The sequence below is a fragment of the Myxocyprinus asiaticus genome, chromosome 19 (assembly GCF_019703515.2).
Source record: "Myxocyprinus asiaticus isolate MX2 ecotype Aquarium Trade chromosome 19, UBuf_Myxa_2, whole genome shotgun sequence".
NCBI classification, from domain to species: domain Eukaryota; kingdom Metazoa; phylum Chordata; class Actinopteri; order Cypriniformes; family Catostomidae; genus Myxocyprinus; species Myxocyprinus asiaticus.
Genome location: NC_059362.1, coordinates 42,997,084 through 43,011,250, shown reverse-complemented (window position 1 = coordinate 43,011,250; position 14,167 = coordinate 42,997,084).

Sequence of the window (14,167 nt, the reverse complement as noted above, 5' to 3'; positions counted from 1 at the left end):
TTATTTTTTCGAAATCAAAATTGACCGGTAGAAGTGAAGTACGTTCTGATACAATACTAGCCAAGATTTGTGTGTCAGTAGATGAAAATGTTTAATAATACTTACATTCTCTATCATTTAAAGGAGCATACTGTACACACAAATTCTGACGAGAATCGCATTTTCCATTCATTTAAAAGGAGCGTGTGTCACTCATAGAAATATGCCTGGCATTCATCAAGGAGCCAGTTAATGCACGAAAGAACGGAAGTCTATATTTCTATTCTTTTAATTCATTGCACACAGTCCATTTACACTACCAACTTCTTATAAATGTGCTGTCTTTGTTTAAATCATTGGTGTTTGAGGGAATGGACTATATAATAGGCTGCAGACATTGAATAACCGAAGAAGAACCTCAGAATTAAATTGCATTGGTCCAGCGTTTTGCACATTGCGCGCATGATTTCACCAAACCCACTTGCGCCTGGACTTAGCGCATACTTGTACGAAAAAACAAAACTTCATGGCCATGCCCATAGACTTTGTGCTTATGACTTAAGGCATTGCCTAGCGGATAACGCTTGCACTCTTAAAATAGGGCCCTTAATCACAAAAAAAAAAAATGTAAATGTAAACATAACAATAATAATAATTGGAAAAATAAACCATGACCTATGGATAGTTTAACACAAATCTCATAAATTTTTGTTTCATAAAATGGCTACAACAGTTATTGCATTATAGGGTGGTGAAGTTGCAAATGCATTCTAGGGTTAAAACAGATTTTTTTACAGAAGAAAATGTGAGATGTGCATGCCTTGTTAAGATGTTCTGAGTGTTTGTAGCATGTTTGCTATCACTTGCTAGGGTGGTTGCTTACTGGCCCAAGTCAAAAGTGCCAACCCTGAAGTCTCTGATATTCTGGTCTCTAGATATGGCTTGGGTATGGGTACATCCTTTCATGTAAGTCTATGGCATTTTTAGGTCTGTTTCATCATCAACCTATTCAAAATTGCAATTAGAGGCCTGTCAGATCGCTACTAATTTATGTCACCCACCTATCGAGAAGAAAAAAAGCAACTTCTGCATCTGTCTTCAAGCCTTTCACCTCTCGGAGGTCTTTCCACCACTGCAAAGACTCGCTGATGTTGACGCGGCTCCTAGCCCTCGATTTATCATAATCCTTCTTTTTTCGTTTAAATTCGTCTGACCTTTTTCTCTTGGTCTGTTTCTCAGCCATTTGTCCTACTTGGAGTTTAGAAAGTTCGCATCAACCAGATTTGCCATCGCTCTTCTAATGAATTTCCCTCTCGCTGGGGGCAGAGCACCTGTCCCCATCCTGTGCATGTGCAAGAACCACCCCCTGTTGCTGATTGGCTGGAGTAGTGGATCGGTCTGTTCCACTTTGTTTTTGTCCCATTTACAGAGCCAGGGCTGTGTACAAATACTAGATTTTTTTCAGCCCACCCACAGAACAGACAACTAGCAGACTGTGAGGAGATATTTGCAGAATTTGACAAAAAGTGTATTGTATTAGAATTACTGGGTGCACCTTTAAGACTGGATAGGAGAAAGTATTTTAACGTTGAAAAGTTGTTTTATTTACAATAGTGCAATGTTAGTTTTTGATTTTCTTTTAGTTTAAAAATGAGGCTGTGGGGGATAGTAGTGCAGTCTCTTCAACAGTACACACTGTATAAAGTTCCTACACCACGTTTTTCGATTTTGTTTTTTATTTTTAGAAAGATGCTTTTTTCCCCCCCAGTATTTTGTCAGCAGAACGATCCAAAAATCTTTTTTGTTTGTTTGTTTTGGATTTTTCCCTTTTTTCACCCAATTTGGACTGCCCAATTCCCAGTGCGCTTTTAAGTCCTTGTGGTCGCGTAGTGATCCGGGTGGTGGAGGATGAATCCCAGTTGTCTCCGCGTCTGAGACCGTCAACCCGCACATCTTATCATGTGGCTTGTTGAGCGCATTGCCACGAAGACATAGCGTGTGTGGAGGCTTCACGCCATCCACCACGGCATCTGCGCTCAACTCACCACGTGCCCCACCAAGAACGAACCACATTATAGCGACCATGAGGAGGTTACCCCATGTGACTCTACCCTCCCTAGCAACCGGACCAATTTGGTTGCTTAGGAGACCTGGCTGGAGTCACTCAGCACGCCCTGGGCAGCCAGTGTCTTTTACCACTGAGCTACCCAGGCCCCCAATCCAGAATTCTTTAAGCAACAATACAAACCATGGAAGAGACTGTAAGTCTATCCCTCAAAGCCTCATTTCTGTTCCCACCAAAAATTAAAGATGGCGCTACTGTGAATAAAGTCCCTTGCGGCCACACTGAGAATGCAAACATTGCGGTTGGAGTTCACATTGCAAAAAATATATGGGGCAAATACTTAGGGTGTTGTTCAAGTTGAGGATGCCATAGTGTGCTGACTTCCTTTGTCACTCTGTGAGTAATAACTGTAAGTGTCTATGATGAATTACATGTGTGAATGATTTCATATCGGAGCATCAATTCACTAATAAACCCTAAATGCCTGAAACACGACCAGACGAAATGAATGCTGATCAGGGATTTAATGGAATGGCATTTCAGCCTCATAATAAATTATATCAGCTCTGTGTGATAAAGTGACATCAGAATATGACTCATATAGTGGCCTTACATGCGTTGACAGAGCAGATTATATATTATGAATATCTCATTTTCATACTTGCTGCAATTCTAAACATCAGTAAGATCAAATGTGAAAAGGCGTAGATGTTTTGTTCATGACAAGTTTAATCTGAAAAATGATCTTCATACGAATTATTATTATTTTATGTAATTCTATATTTATTTCCATATGGAAGATAGCGAAATGGAGGCGGCCATCTTTGCTCATGGGCAAAAAAAATTCTCTATGGAGAAATAAGCTTTTTGCCATCGGGTGGTGTAGTTCCAGCATCTACCAGCAGGTGCTAACAGGGACCTGCTAACCCCCTGGAATTAGTGGATGTTTCCGCTGACTAATGAGTATCTTTAGTCTGCACTGACCTCTACCGGTTAAGACACGCCATTGCATCGGAACATTAACCACGTAAAAGCCTGACAAAATGAAAGAATTGTCTGAAAAATCAATTTTTCTTTGACATTAAACTGTTTTTAGTACCGTTAGACAAACTATAAAAAGAAATAATAAAAAAATCGCACATGTTTTTTTTATATGTATCATATTTGATACATTGGGCTTTAAAGGTCATTATCCTCCTGAGGTCCAGCAATTCATTTTTGTGTCAGAGATTTGTTATTTAAGTTTTTCTTAGCCCATACATGCTACAGTGGTAAATCTTGGGGTATTATCAGAGGACTCCCTGGGCTTTTCAGAGATACCAAATATTTGAGAGTTTGGCCATGACAGCTTCCTCTCCTTGCTCTATAAATATGGATTGAAATGTATCACAGTTCAATTCAGCACATCAAATAAAATATGAATAAAAAAAATATATATATATCATATTTATTTTATGCAGCAAACACTATATTGACTATATTCAAATAAAGTGATTTGATTTGATTTGATTCACTATATAAAATGGAAATTGTAAAAAGTTTTTTGCTGGGTCTCAGGAATTTATGGTAAGATGACATCATAATAGCTTTTAATGTAAAATAATGAGATCTTCAGAATGACAGAGCAGGCTGCATGTATGAAAATACACAGAAATATTAGTTATATTAGAAATATTAAATACTATATCTTATAAAATGTATATGTCAGAAATTTCAAAGCTCCGGGATTATTATTTTTTTTTATTTATTTTTTTGTGGTGGGCATGAATGTAATGTAGTGGTGATTGAGAGATATGCCTCAAAAGCCTGTTGCATCATATTTTATACATGGATTTCAAAGGGGGATTTTTTTTTTCTTCTTCTCCCCTTTTTCTCCCCAATTTGGAATGCCCAATTTCCAATGCACTCTAAGTCCTCATGGTGGCGTAGTGACTCGCCTCAATCCGGGTGGCGGAGGGCGAATCTCAGTTGCCTCTGCATCTGAAACCATCAATCCGCGCATCTTAACACTTAACACAGCTTGTTGAGCGCGTTACAGTGGAGACGTAGCGCGCGTGGAGGCTTCTCGCTATTCTACGCAGCATCCATGCACAACTTACCACGTGCCCCACCGAGAGCGAACCACATTATAGAGATGACGAGGAGGTTACCTCATGTGACTCTACCCTCCCTAGCTACTGGGACAATTTGGTTGCTTAGGAGACCTGGCTGGAGTCACTCAGCATGCCCTAGATTCTAACTCATGACTCCAGGGATGGTAGTCAGTGTTAATACTCGCTGAGCTACCCAGGTCCCCCCAAAGGGGAATTTTCAATAAAATAATATTTTAACCAACCACAAGTTGATATATTCAGAAAATACTCATTTTAAAATATCAGTTACAATATAATTATTACTGTCACTTTTATTTGATTAAAACAAGCTGTCATTTATCCCAACATAAGAGTCACTTTTCACGCAAGTCTGCCGCCATATTAAATAGATCGATAGAAACATTGAAACCACTTTTGTTTCACAAATAACCACTAGAGGGTGCCATAAACACGTGAAACTTACACACCATTGGTTGTTTGGCTCGTCAGCTTGAACAGAGAGTAAACAGGAGCCGTCAAACGTTGTGTATCATATTTGATACACATGGCTTTACAGGGTTAAAATACATATTGTGCATTGGAGGTAAAAGAAGAAAAGAAAACACACGCCGTAAAAGAAACATGCAGCATGATTGTACATTATGTAAGCTACATGAATGCCAAAACAATGTTGTAATTACCTGTGGGAAACTTTTCTTTGAGCCCCATCTTTCTGAGAGGGATCTGAAATTTTACTCAATGCAAGCATCAATAAAATAGCTGTTTAAAGTTTCATACATAAAAAAAAAAAGTAAGTTTGCCAATGGGGTGAAAAAAGCACTTTTTTTCAAGGTATATTCTCTCTAAAAAAAAAAAGTATTACTTTTTAAATAATTTTATCTTGTTTTAAGGATGCTTGGCTATTTTTTTCTGGAAACAAGACAAAAATACTGATTAAGAAATTTTAATCAGAAATTTTAAGCATAACATCAGAAGATAAACTACATCAGAATTACAAAGAAAACCCCAAAAGTGAGCAAGAAAGCCATTAAGATGAAAGGCATTAAAGGTGTGTCAGCTGTAAGCTGTTTTACTCCACACCTTGACACTTGATCTTCTGAAACATCATAAGGCAACTAACAGGACATTGCTTGATAAATCTGAATTTCTTTTGCATGGAGAGTGTGTGGATGAAAAGAGTGTGTAACACAGGTAGAAACAGATGGTGTGTATCAGGTAAATTGGGTTTATGTGTTGACTAGGTCATATAATAATGACACCGTTTTACTGTGGTAACTGATATCTCTCTCACCTAATGTTACCATAGTGCCCAGGAGTACAATTACAGCTGTAGAGACACCTTACACACCACACACACAAGGTTCTTGTCCTTTCCATATTCACTCACCTTGAGTCGACTACAAAGTAGGAATAGCTTGATCTTGGCATTCTCTGATCTCAACCACAATTAAGGGTACCAGGACTACCATCAGCTAAAATGCTGATGGATTCTCAGGTAATTTTAATGTCACTCTCAGTTTGAGGGCCTTATCTCATGCCACACACACTTGTGGGGTCCATGAGCCCCACTGAGAGTAAGAACCACGGACACAGACGCTGGTGAGTACTACTGAACCTGTTTCTCTGTCTGTCTGTAGAGTTTATAATCATTCTAAAGGACTGTTTGAGCTCCACATTTGATCTGTATTGTTTTCTGTTGGAGTCAGACAGAGAGATACCCCACTTTGGACAAAATGTTTTTAAATATGAATGTTAGATGTTTCACATTCACATAGATCATAGATAAAGTCACAGGCTTTTTGGAATAGCACACTAGCATACTATTCTTTCTATCTCTGAAGTATTTAGTGTTATTACCTTACACAGTATGCAAATTTTCTTTATAGAATAATTGGATGATATTCTGCATTTACAGAACATGCAGTATAAAACAGAGCCAACTGTGTGCAATACTGTATACTCTACAATTAATTGTGCACATTATTTTTTACTCATCATTTGATCAAACTGCCAAAAGTTAAGACATGTTTTACTCAAAATTTAATTAAAAGTGCGAACATGTTTTTATTTCTAAGACAGTATCTGGACGGCATTTACATGCAACGTGATGAGGACAACAATGTAGCATACTTACTACGTTTAAAAATATTAGGCACAAGAATATACATTAAAGGGTAAGTTCACCCAAAAATGAAAATTCTGACTTTATTTCTTCTGCTGAACACTTGCGCTCTGTAGGTCCATACAATGTAAGTGAATGGTGACCAGAACTCCAAAAAGGAGATAAAGTCGGCATTAAAGTAATACATAAGACTCCAGTGGTTTAATCAATGTCTTCTGAAGTGATCTAGTTCGCTTTAGGTGAGAACAGACCAAAATATAACTCCTTTTTGTCTCCTCGGCGATCATAATTTCAAGCTCGATTGCACTTCCTATAGCGCCATCTAGCTCTCTGTGCATGCTAGGAAGTTTAATCGAGCTTGAAACCGTGATCATGCCTAGAGACTGCAATGACAAGATTTATAGTGAAAAAGGAGTTACATTTTGGCCTGTTCTCACCCAAAACCATCTGGATCGCTTCAGAAGACATTGATCAAACCACTGGAGTCGTATGTGTTACTTTAATGCTGACTTGATCTCCTCTTTGGAGCTTTTGGAGTTCTGGTCACCATTCACTTGCATTGTATGGACCTACAGTATATAGAATTTTTCTAGAATTCTGCCCATCAGGGGCCGGTTGCACCAGCTGTGCGTAAGTTCAAACTTAGCCTAGTTGTGGCGTAAATGGGCACTAAGTCACAATTTACGCACTACTAAATATTTGAGCATTGCACCATTAAACTTAGGTAGGACGTAACCCTACGTATAAACTAAATATTTACAGAAGCCTCCAACCAGGAGTAGTGAATGGAATAAAAAAGCATCAGTGAGCTGTTTTGCATGATAGGCATTAATCATTTCAACATACATTATGATTTTTACATTTACACTCATTTACATTTACAAGAGAGAGAAAAATACATACTTCAGCATGAAACTGATCTAATGGTGCAGGTCGCTCAGTGTCAAGTTTCAACACATTCAAAATATATATAGGATATTAAAATGAATAAATGTCTGGTATTCCAGCCTGTTGTATTAGTATTTATTTATCACCCGTTATTTATTTTAGATACAGTTCCTATATATACAGGTGCATCTCAATAAATTAGAATGTCGTGGAAAAGTTCATTTATTTCAGTAATTCAACTCAAATTGTGAAACTCGTGTATTAAATAAATTCAATGCACACAGACTGAAGTAGTTTAAGTCTTTGGTTCTTTTAATTGTGATGATTTTCGCTCATATTTAACAAAAACCCACCAATTCACTATCTCAACAAATTAGAATACATCATAAGACCAATAAAAAAAACATTTTTAGTGAATTGTTGGCCTTCTGGAAAGTATGTTCATTTACTGTATATGTACTCAGTACTTGGTAGGGGCTCCTTTTGCTTTAATTACTGCCTCAATTTGGCGTGGCATGGAGGTGATCATTTTGTGGCACTGCTGAGGTGGTATGGAAGCCCAGGTTTCTTTGACAGTGGCCTTCAGCTCATCTGCATTTTTTGGTCTCTTGTTTCTCATTTTCCTCTTGACAATGCCCCATAGATTCTCTGGCCAGTCAAGCACACCAACACCATGGTCATTTAACCAACTTTTGGTGCTTTTGGCAGTGTGGGCAGGTGTCAAATCCTGCTGGAAAATGAAATCAGCATCTTTAAAAAGCTGGTCAGCAGAAGGAAGCCTGAAGTGCTCCAGAATTTCTTGGTAAACAGGTGCAGTGACTTTGGTTTTCAAAAAACACAATGGACCAACACCAGCAGATGACATTGCACCCCAAATCATCACAGACTGTGGAAACTTAACACTGGACTTCAAGCAACTTGGGCTATGAGCTTCTCCACCCTTCCTCCAGACTCTAGGACCTTGGTTTCCAAATGAAATACAAAACTTGCTCTCATCTGAAAAGGACTTTGGAACACTGGGCAACAGTCCAGTTCTTCTTCTCCTTAGCCCAGGTAAGACGCCTCTGACGTTGTCTGTGGTTCTGAAGTGGCTTAACAAGAGGAATACAACAACTGCAGCCAAATTCCTTGACATGTCTGTGTGTGGTGGCTCTTGATGCCTTGACCCCAGCCTCAGTCCATTCCTTGTGAAGTTCACCCAAATTCTTGAATCGATTTTGCTTGACAATCATAAGGCTGCGGTTCTCTCGGTTGGTTGTGCATCTTTTTCTTCCACACTTCTTCCTTCCACTCAACTTTCTGTTAACATGCTTGGATACAGCACTCTGTGAACAGCCAGCTTCTTTGGCAATGAATGTTTGTGGCTTACCCTCCTTGTGAAGGGTGTCAATGATTGTCTTCTGGACAACTGTCAGATCAGCAGTCTTCCCCATGATTGTGTAGCCTAGTGAACCAAACTGAGAGACCATTTTGAAGGCTCAGGAAACCTTTGCAGGTGTTTTGAGTTGATTAGCTGATTGGCATGTCACCATATTCTAATTTTTTGAGATAGTGAATTGGTGGGTTTTTGTTAAATGTGAGCCAAAATCATCACAATTAAAAGAACCAAAGACTTAAACTACTTCAGTCTGTGTGCATTGAATTTATTTAATACACGAGTTTCACAATTTGAGTTGAATTACTGAAATAAATGAACTTTTCCACGACATTCTAATTTATTGAGATGCACCTGTAGTTATTTACACAGGACAAATATACTATTTATCAAATCTATTTTTATTACGTATCATATTTTCATGGGGATATAATTTATTACAGCTGACAGTTAACTGAGCAAACAAGGTTTGAACATCAACCGTAACAAGATCAAATTGAAGTTCACGGCTTTTTAACACTTCTGTGTATAAATTTGAAGGCTGCTTATTGGATAAATACAGGTAAACGTAATAATATGCGACTGCATTACTTTACCTGAGAGCTTACGAACTACTAGTTAAGTCTTGCCTTAAGAACAGGTGGTGCAACCAAATTAAGCACTGACTTAGTTACAAACTAACTAGTAGTTACTAGGCCCTTAGTGTGAACTTTACGTCCTAACTTACGTGAGAACTTACGCACAGCTGGTGCAACCCTACCCAGATAATTACTGCTTTGCAATGGGTCTAAGTGCCCCTTTTAAAAATATATCTATATGTTTAAGAATCTATATTAAAAAACTAAAAAATGTTGATGACAAATTTTCAACGTCTTCACTTAGTGTAAGAGAGAAACCCAAAACAAACGTGTCTCATTACGGAGATATCTGGCTATGTGATTACGAAGAATGATCAGCACAGATCTTCAATGAAACCAGAGAGAAGTGACATTTAGGCTGTGTTCAAAATGGAATTCAAGAGTAGTAATTATTGCATGCTGTGCAGTAGTCTAAACTGAATGCAGCCTACAAATGTTTAAAAGTGAAACAGTATGCAGTATGTAACTGTAAATGGATAGTAGTGTACTACATGAGTTCGGAATGGCATACTACCATACTACTCTTACTATTTCTCCAAAATATAATTTTACTTAGCATTTTTATTCCAATTTTTTAGTTTTTTTTTTTTGTCAAAATGACAACTTTGTCTGGCAGTGCGATTAAAGTGTCAATGAGATGTTAAAAATTGTGTTTGATATTGCTGCCGACTCATTCGTCACATTGCAATGCACTCAACTTCACCTTGCATTTCCAGTGTCAGATACAGTATTCTGCACAGAGAGATCTGGTTGTATACTGCATATATTACCAAATTTAGTAGGTTAATTCCTTGCACATCACCGGTCCTGCTCGACCCGCTGCGAACAGGATTCAAACCGGCCTCTCCGGCATGGGAGGCAAGTAACTAACCTTGCACTAACAAGGAGGCTAAAGGCTACAGCCCCTAGCGTCAATCGTTAGTGTGCCCCTTGAGGCCAGGGGAGTGAGGTTTACACACTGCACAGCTAACTACCAGGTGGCTACCATTACACTCACCCCCCTAAACCTCACTCCCATCCAGATCATGGCACCAATGTAACCGGTCCTGCTCAACCTGCTCTGAGTGGGATTTGAACCGGGGTCTTTGGCATGGGAGGCAGGCGCGTTAACGAGGAGGCTAAAGTCTACAGCCTCTAGCGTCAGTCGCTAGTGCGCCTCTTGTGGCCAGGGGAGTGGTTTACACCTACACAGCTATCATGTACCAGCTGGCTCCCGCTACACTCACCCCCCTAAACCTCACTCCCATCCGGGTCACGGCACCACTGTCACCGGTCCTGCTCGACCCGCTCCGAACGGGTTTTGAACCAGCATCTCTAGCATGGGAGGTGGGCGCACCAACAAGGAGGCTAAAGGCTACAGCCTCTAGCGTCAGTTGCTAGTGCACCTCATGAGGCCAGGAGAGTGAGGTTTACACACTGCATAGCTACCTACCAGCTGGCTACCGTTACACACACATAAAATTCACATACCGTGAACGGTTTACATTCTGCATACTGCAGAAATAGTAGTAGTATGGTAGAGTGCTATTCCGCATATAGCCACTGAGCGTCGCCAGACACACATATCTGATCACCAATGGCCACTTTTGCTCATTCATTTCATCACTGAAAATGAAAGATTTCCTGATACCTTTTCTATTGTCACTGCAAATTCTTTACATGTACATTGTTGGTAAATTATAATGTTTTATTCAGGGATGTTATTTGTCCTTATCTATTACAGCCTATACACCACCTTTAAAACAGTGTATTACATAAAATTCTGTCGGCACAAGATGTAAACCAGTCTGCTGTTTTGTGATGTCAGGTCTTGAACCGCCCATGTCTGCCGCAGGTCGACTGGGCACAGGGGACGGGGGTTCTCCGTTCTATCGTGAGCTGTGGTTCATTGTGGTTATGGCAGGAATTGGGCTGTTGCTGTTGGCTGTTATTCTGGCTGTAGTTTTACAAAAGGCTCTCAATAAACAGCCGTTCACCCGAGAACGGCCACCCCTCGTACCAATGCCGTTACAGCACAGCAGTCCACGGGCTGTTTACCCTTCAGGCAACTCCTACCTGGTGAGACAAGCGTTACCAAATACCTGCAAAAACAAGTGCTCCCTACAGTCCAACTATACATATTGAAAGCACACTAACAGGGAGGTGAGATGTAACGGTATGTTTATTCTCAACGCAGTTTGACACAGTTCCAGAAACGGTGGGATCGCCAAACAGTGTCACGCTGAAGGCCTTCACGATGCACATGGAGGTCAGACACTCATTTGCATGTACAGGATTACCAAATATAATTTTTTTGGCCAAAATATATCTAAACAAACCTTTTAAAATAGTGCCGTTTTCAAATGTCAATTTTTAAAAACTTTAATGGTTTAAAAAAATCTTTCATCTAAATTTAAACCTGTAATATAACGTAAATCATGCTTTATTATGCTGGTTTCACAAAGCCAACATGCTGTTATTCTACAGTTTCTGTTTCTGTTTTTTTCAAAATCCCTGAAACGAGACAAACATTTCTAACACTTACTCCTAGAGTTCTAACGCTACATCCACCAAACTTGGTACAGACATTCTGACTGTTCTGGAATAGGGTGCCATGTCTTTTTTAATTGATCGGACTTACAGATTTCACACAGCGGATAATGAAAAATGGGAAACATTTCATAGACTTACATTGACGGAATGTTTAAATTGGCCAACGGAATTCTCATTAATTCACACCCCAACTGTCAAAAAATTAAAATGTAAATAAACACACAAAAAGGCATTTAAAGGAATGGGGCAGTTTTTTTTATTTTTTTTTTTTGAGGGTTTCAAGGCAGAAATGTGAATAAATATATTCAATTGTAAAATTTAATATAACTTTACACAGCAAGTGATTTTATCACATTAAAATCATGTTAACATGCATATTATTTACAGATTGTGGCTATACTTTAAAATAGCATTTTAACGTTTACGGATTGGCCCCATTCATTTCAATTGTAATTGTTTCAATTGTATTTCAAATGTTCAATTGCTTTTTTAATGAAAAGGAGGGACGAGTCGACATTAATTTGTATGGTGATCAACATTATGCCACAAATGCTGCTGATTGAGCTTAACTTGTATTGAACACAGAATATTCCTTAAATCTGCTTAAGTTGCAGTGTCTCTCTGAGTCCATCTATTTGGCTGTTTGAATTACTGTTATGTCTGTATAACCATCAAACTTAAAGCTTTTAAAACTGGTTTGAACTTTCAGACAAGGCTTTGTCAAGCCAACATCTAAGTTTGTCTTAACAAACTTTACCTATCCTGTTTTACATAGAATTTGTACACGAAAATGCTACTTTTACTTTCAAAGCCATTTCGAGAAGTGACGTGTCATCTCACATCATGTTGTAATGTTTTTCAGGAGGTGATTGAGAGTAAAGTGATTGAGGGAGACGGATCTGCTGAGGGTGAGACAGGTGTAGTGACTGTCTCAGGTTTGTACACACAGAACCCGTTACAGCGCAGCATCAGTCAGCTGATGGATAGTAAAGATCAAGACACATGGGAGCCACATTTCAGACGGCTTGACAACGGCCTGGTGAGAAACTTGACATTTACGTTATTTATATATTTAAATAGTAATACAGTTTGTCATACTACATATGGACATGTTCCACTAACGTTTGACAACCAGAAAGTGTCAAAATACTTGTCTTAATTTTGAACAACATATTTATATATATATATAATTTAAACCCTTAAAACTTCTTTTGTGAAATTTTAAAAAAAGTGTGCTTGCACTTTCTTCCTTCAAATAAATGCCATTTTGATATTTTGTTATATGATGAAAAGCCATTAATACATTTTTAAATGATGCTCAAATGTCCAAATACATTTTGAGGCCACTGTATTTATAATTTATTGTTGCTGAAATGTGAATGATATGGAAAGGTCACATATTTGCTTCTTTCAGTTTGAGGGTGAGGAGTTTGTGGACACCATCAAAGGCTTCAGCACAGTAAGGAAAGAACACACAATGTTCACGGACACCAACCTTTGACCTTCATCATGACCTCTAAGGAGACACATGGGCAGGATTGACACTTTCTCCAAACATCCTCTTACATGTATTACTGAACTCTGAGCTGCTCTGAAAATTTAGTATTTTTTGGACTCAAACCGGTGACACTGATCATGTGACTAACACAAACAGCCACAAGAGGAAACTAAATCATACCATGGAAAAATGAAACAAGAAAACTGATAAACACTAATATTTCTGTACTGTTCAAAGTTCAGCTGACATTTGTAAACAATTTAGTTTCACTTATGTGTCACCTTTATAATGGATGGATGACTGTGTTATTGCTTTTTATTTTTTTTTAAGAAATCAGTGTTGCAATTTGATGGTAAATATTTAAACAAAGTTACGAGAGGCTATGCTATTGTGAACGTAGTCAGCTAAATATATTAATAATATAATGTATATACACATTATTTTTGTCTTTTTTATGATGAGTGATACTCAAGGACTAAAGTACAAACTTCACTTAATTATAATCATATTTATTTATCACACATTATACATTTGCATGTATACAGTGAAATTATTTTTTTTCCACAAATCCCAGCTAAGCTGGGGTCAGAGTGCAGGGTCAGCCATGATACGGCGCCCCTGGAGCAGATAGGGTCAAGGGCCTTGCTCAAGGGCCCAACAGTGGCATCTTGGCGGTGCTGGGGCTTGAACCCCCAATCTTCTGATCAGTAACCCAGAGCCTTAAGTGCTGAGCCACCACTGCCCCAAAAAAACCTACCTACCACTTTAGGGTTCCCACCCTTTTTGACTAATGCATTTTCATGATATTTCCAGGCATTTGTGATTACTGGATACAGAATTTTAAGTATTTTGATTCAGAATGATTTGCTAATGATTCATTTAGACCGACTTGTGAACCGTTTCAACTAATACATTAAGAACCGACTCAAAAGAATGATTTACTGACAAACCAGACATCACTATGGGTTTTGTGCAAA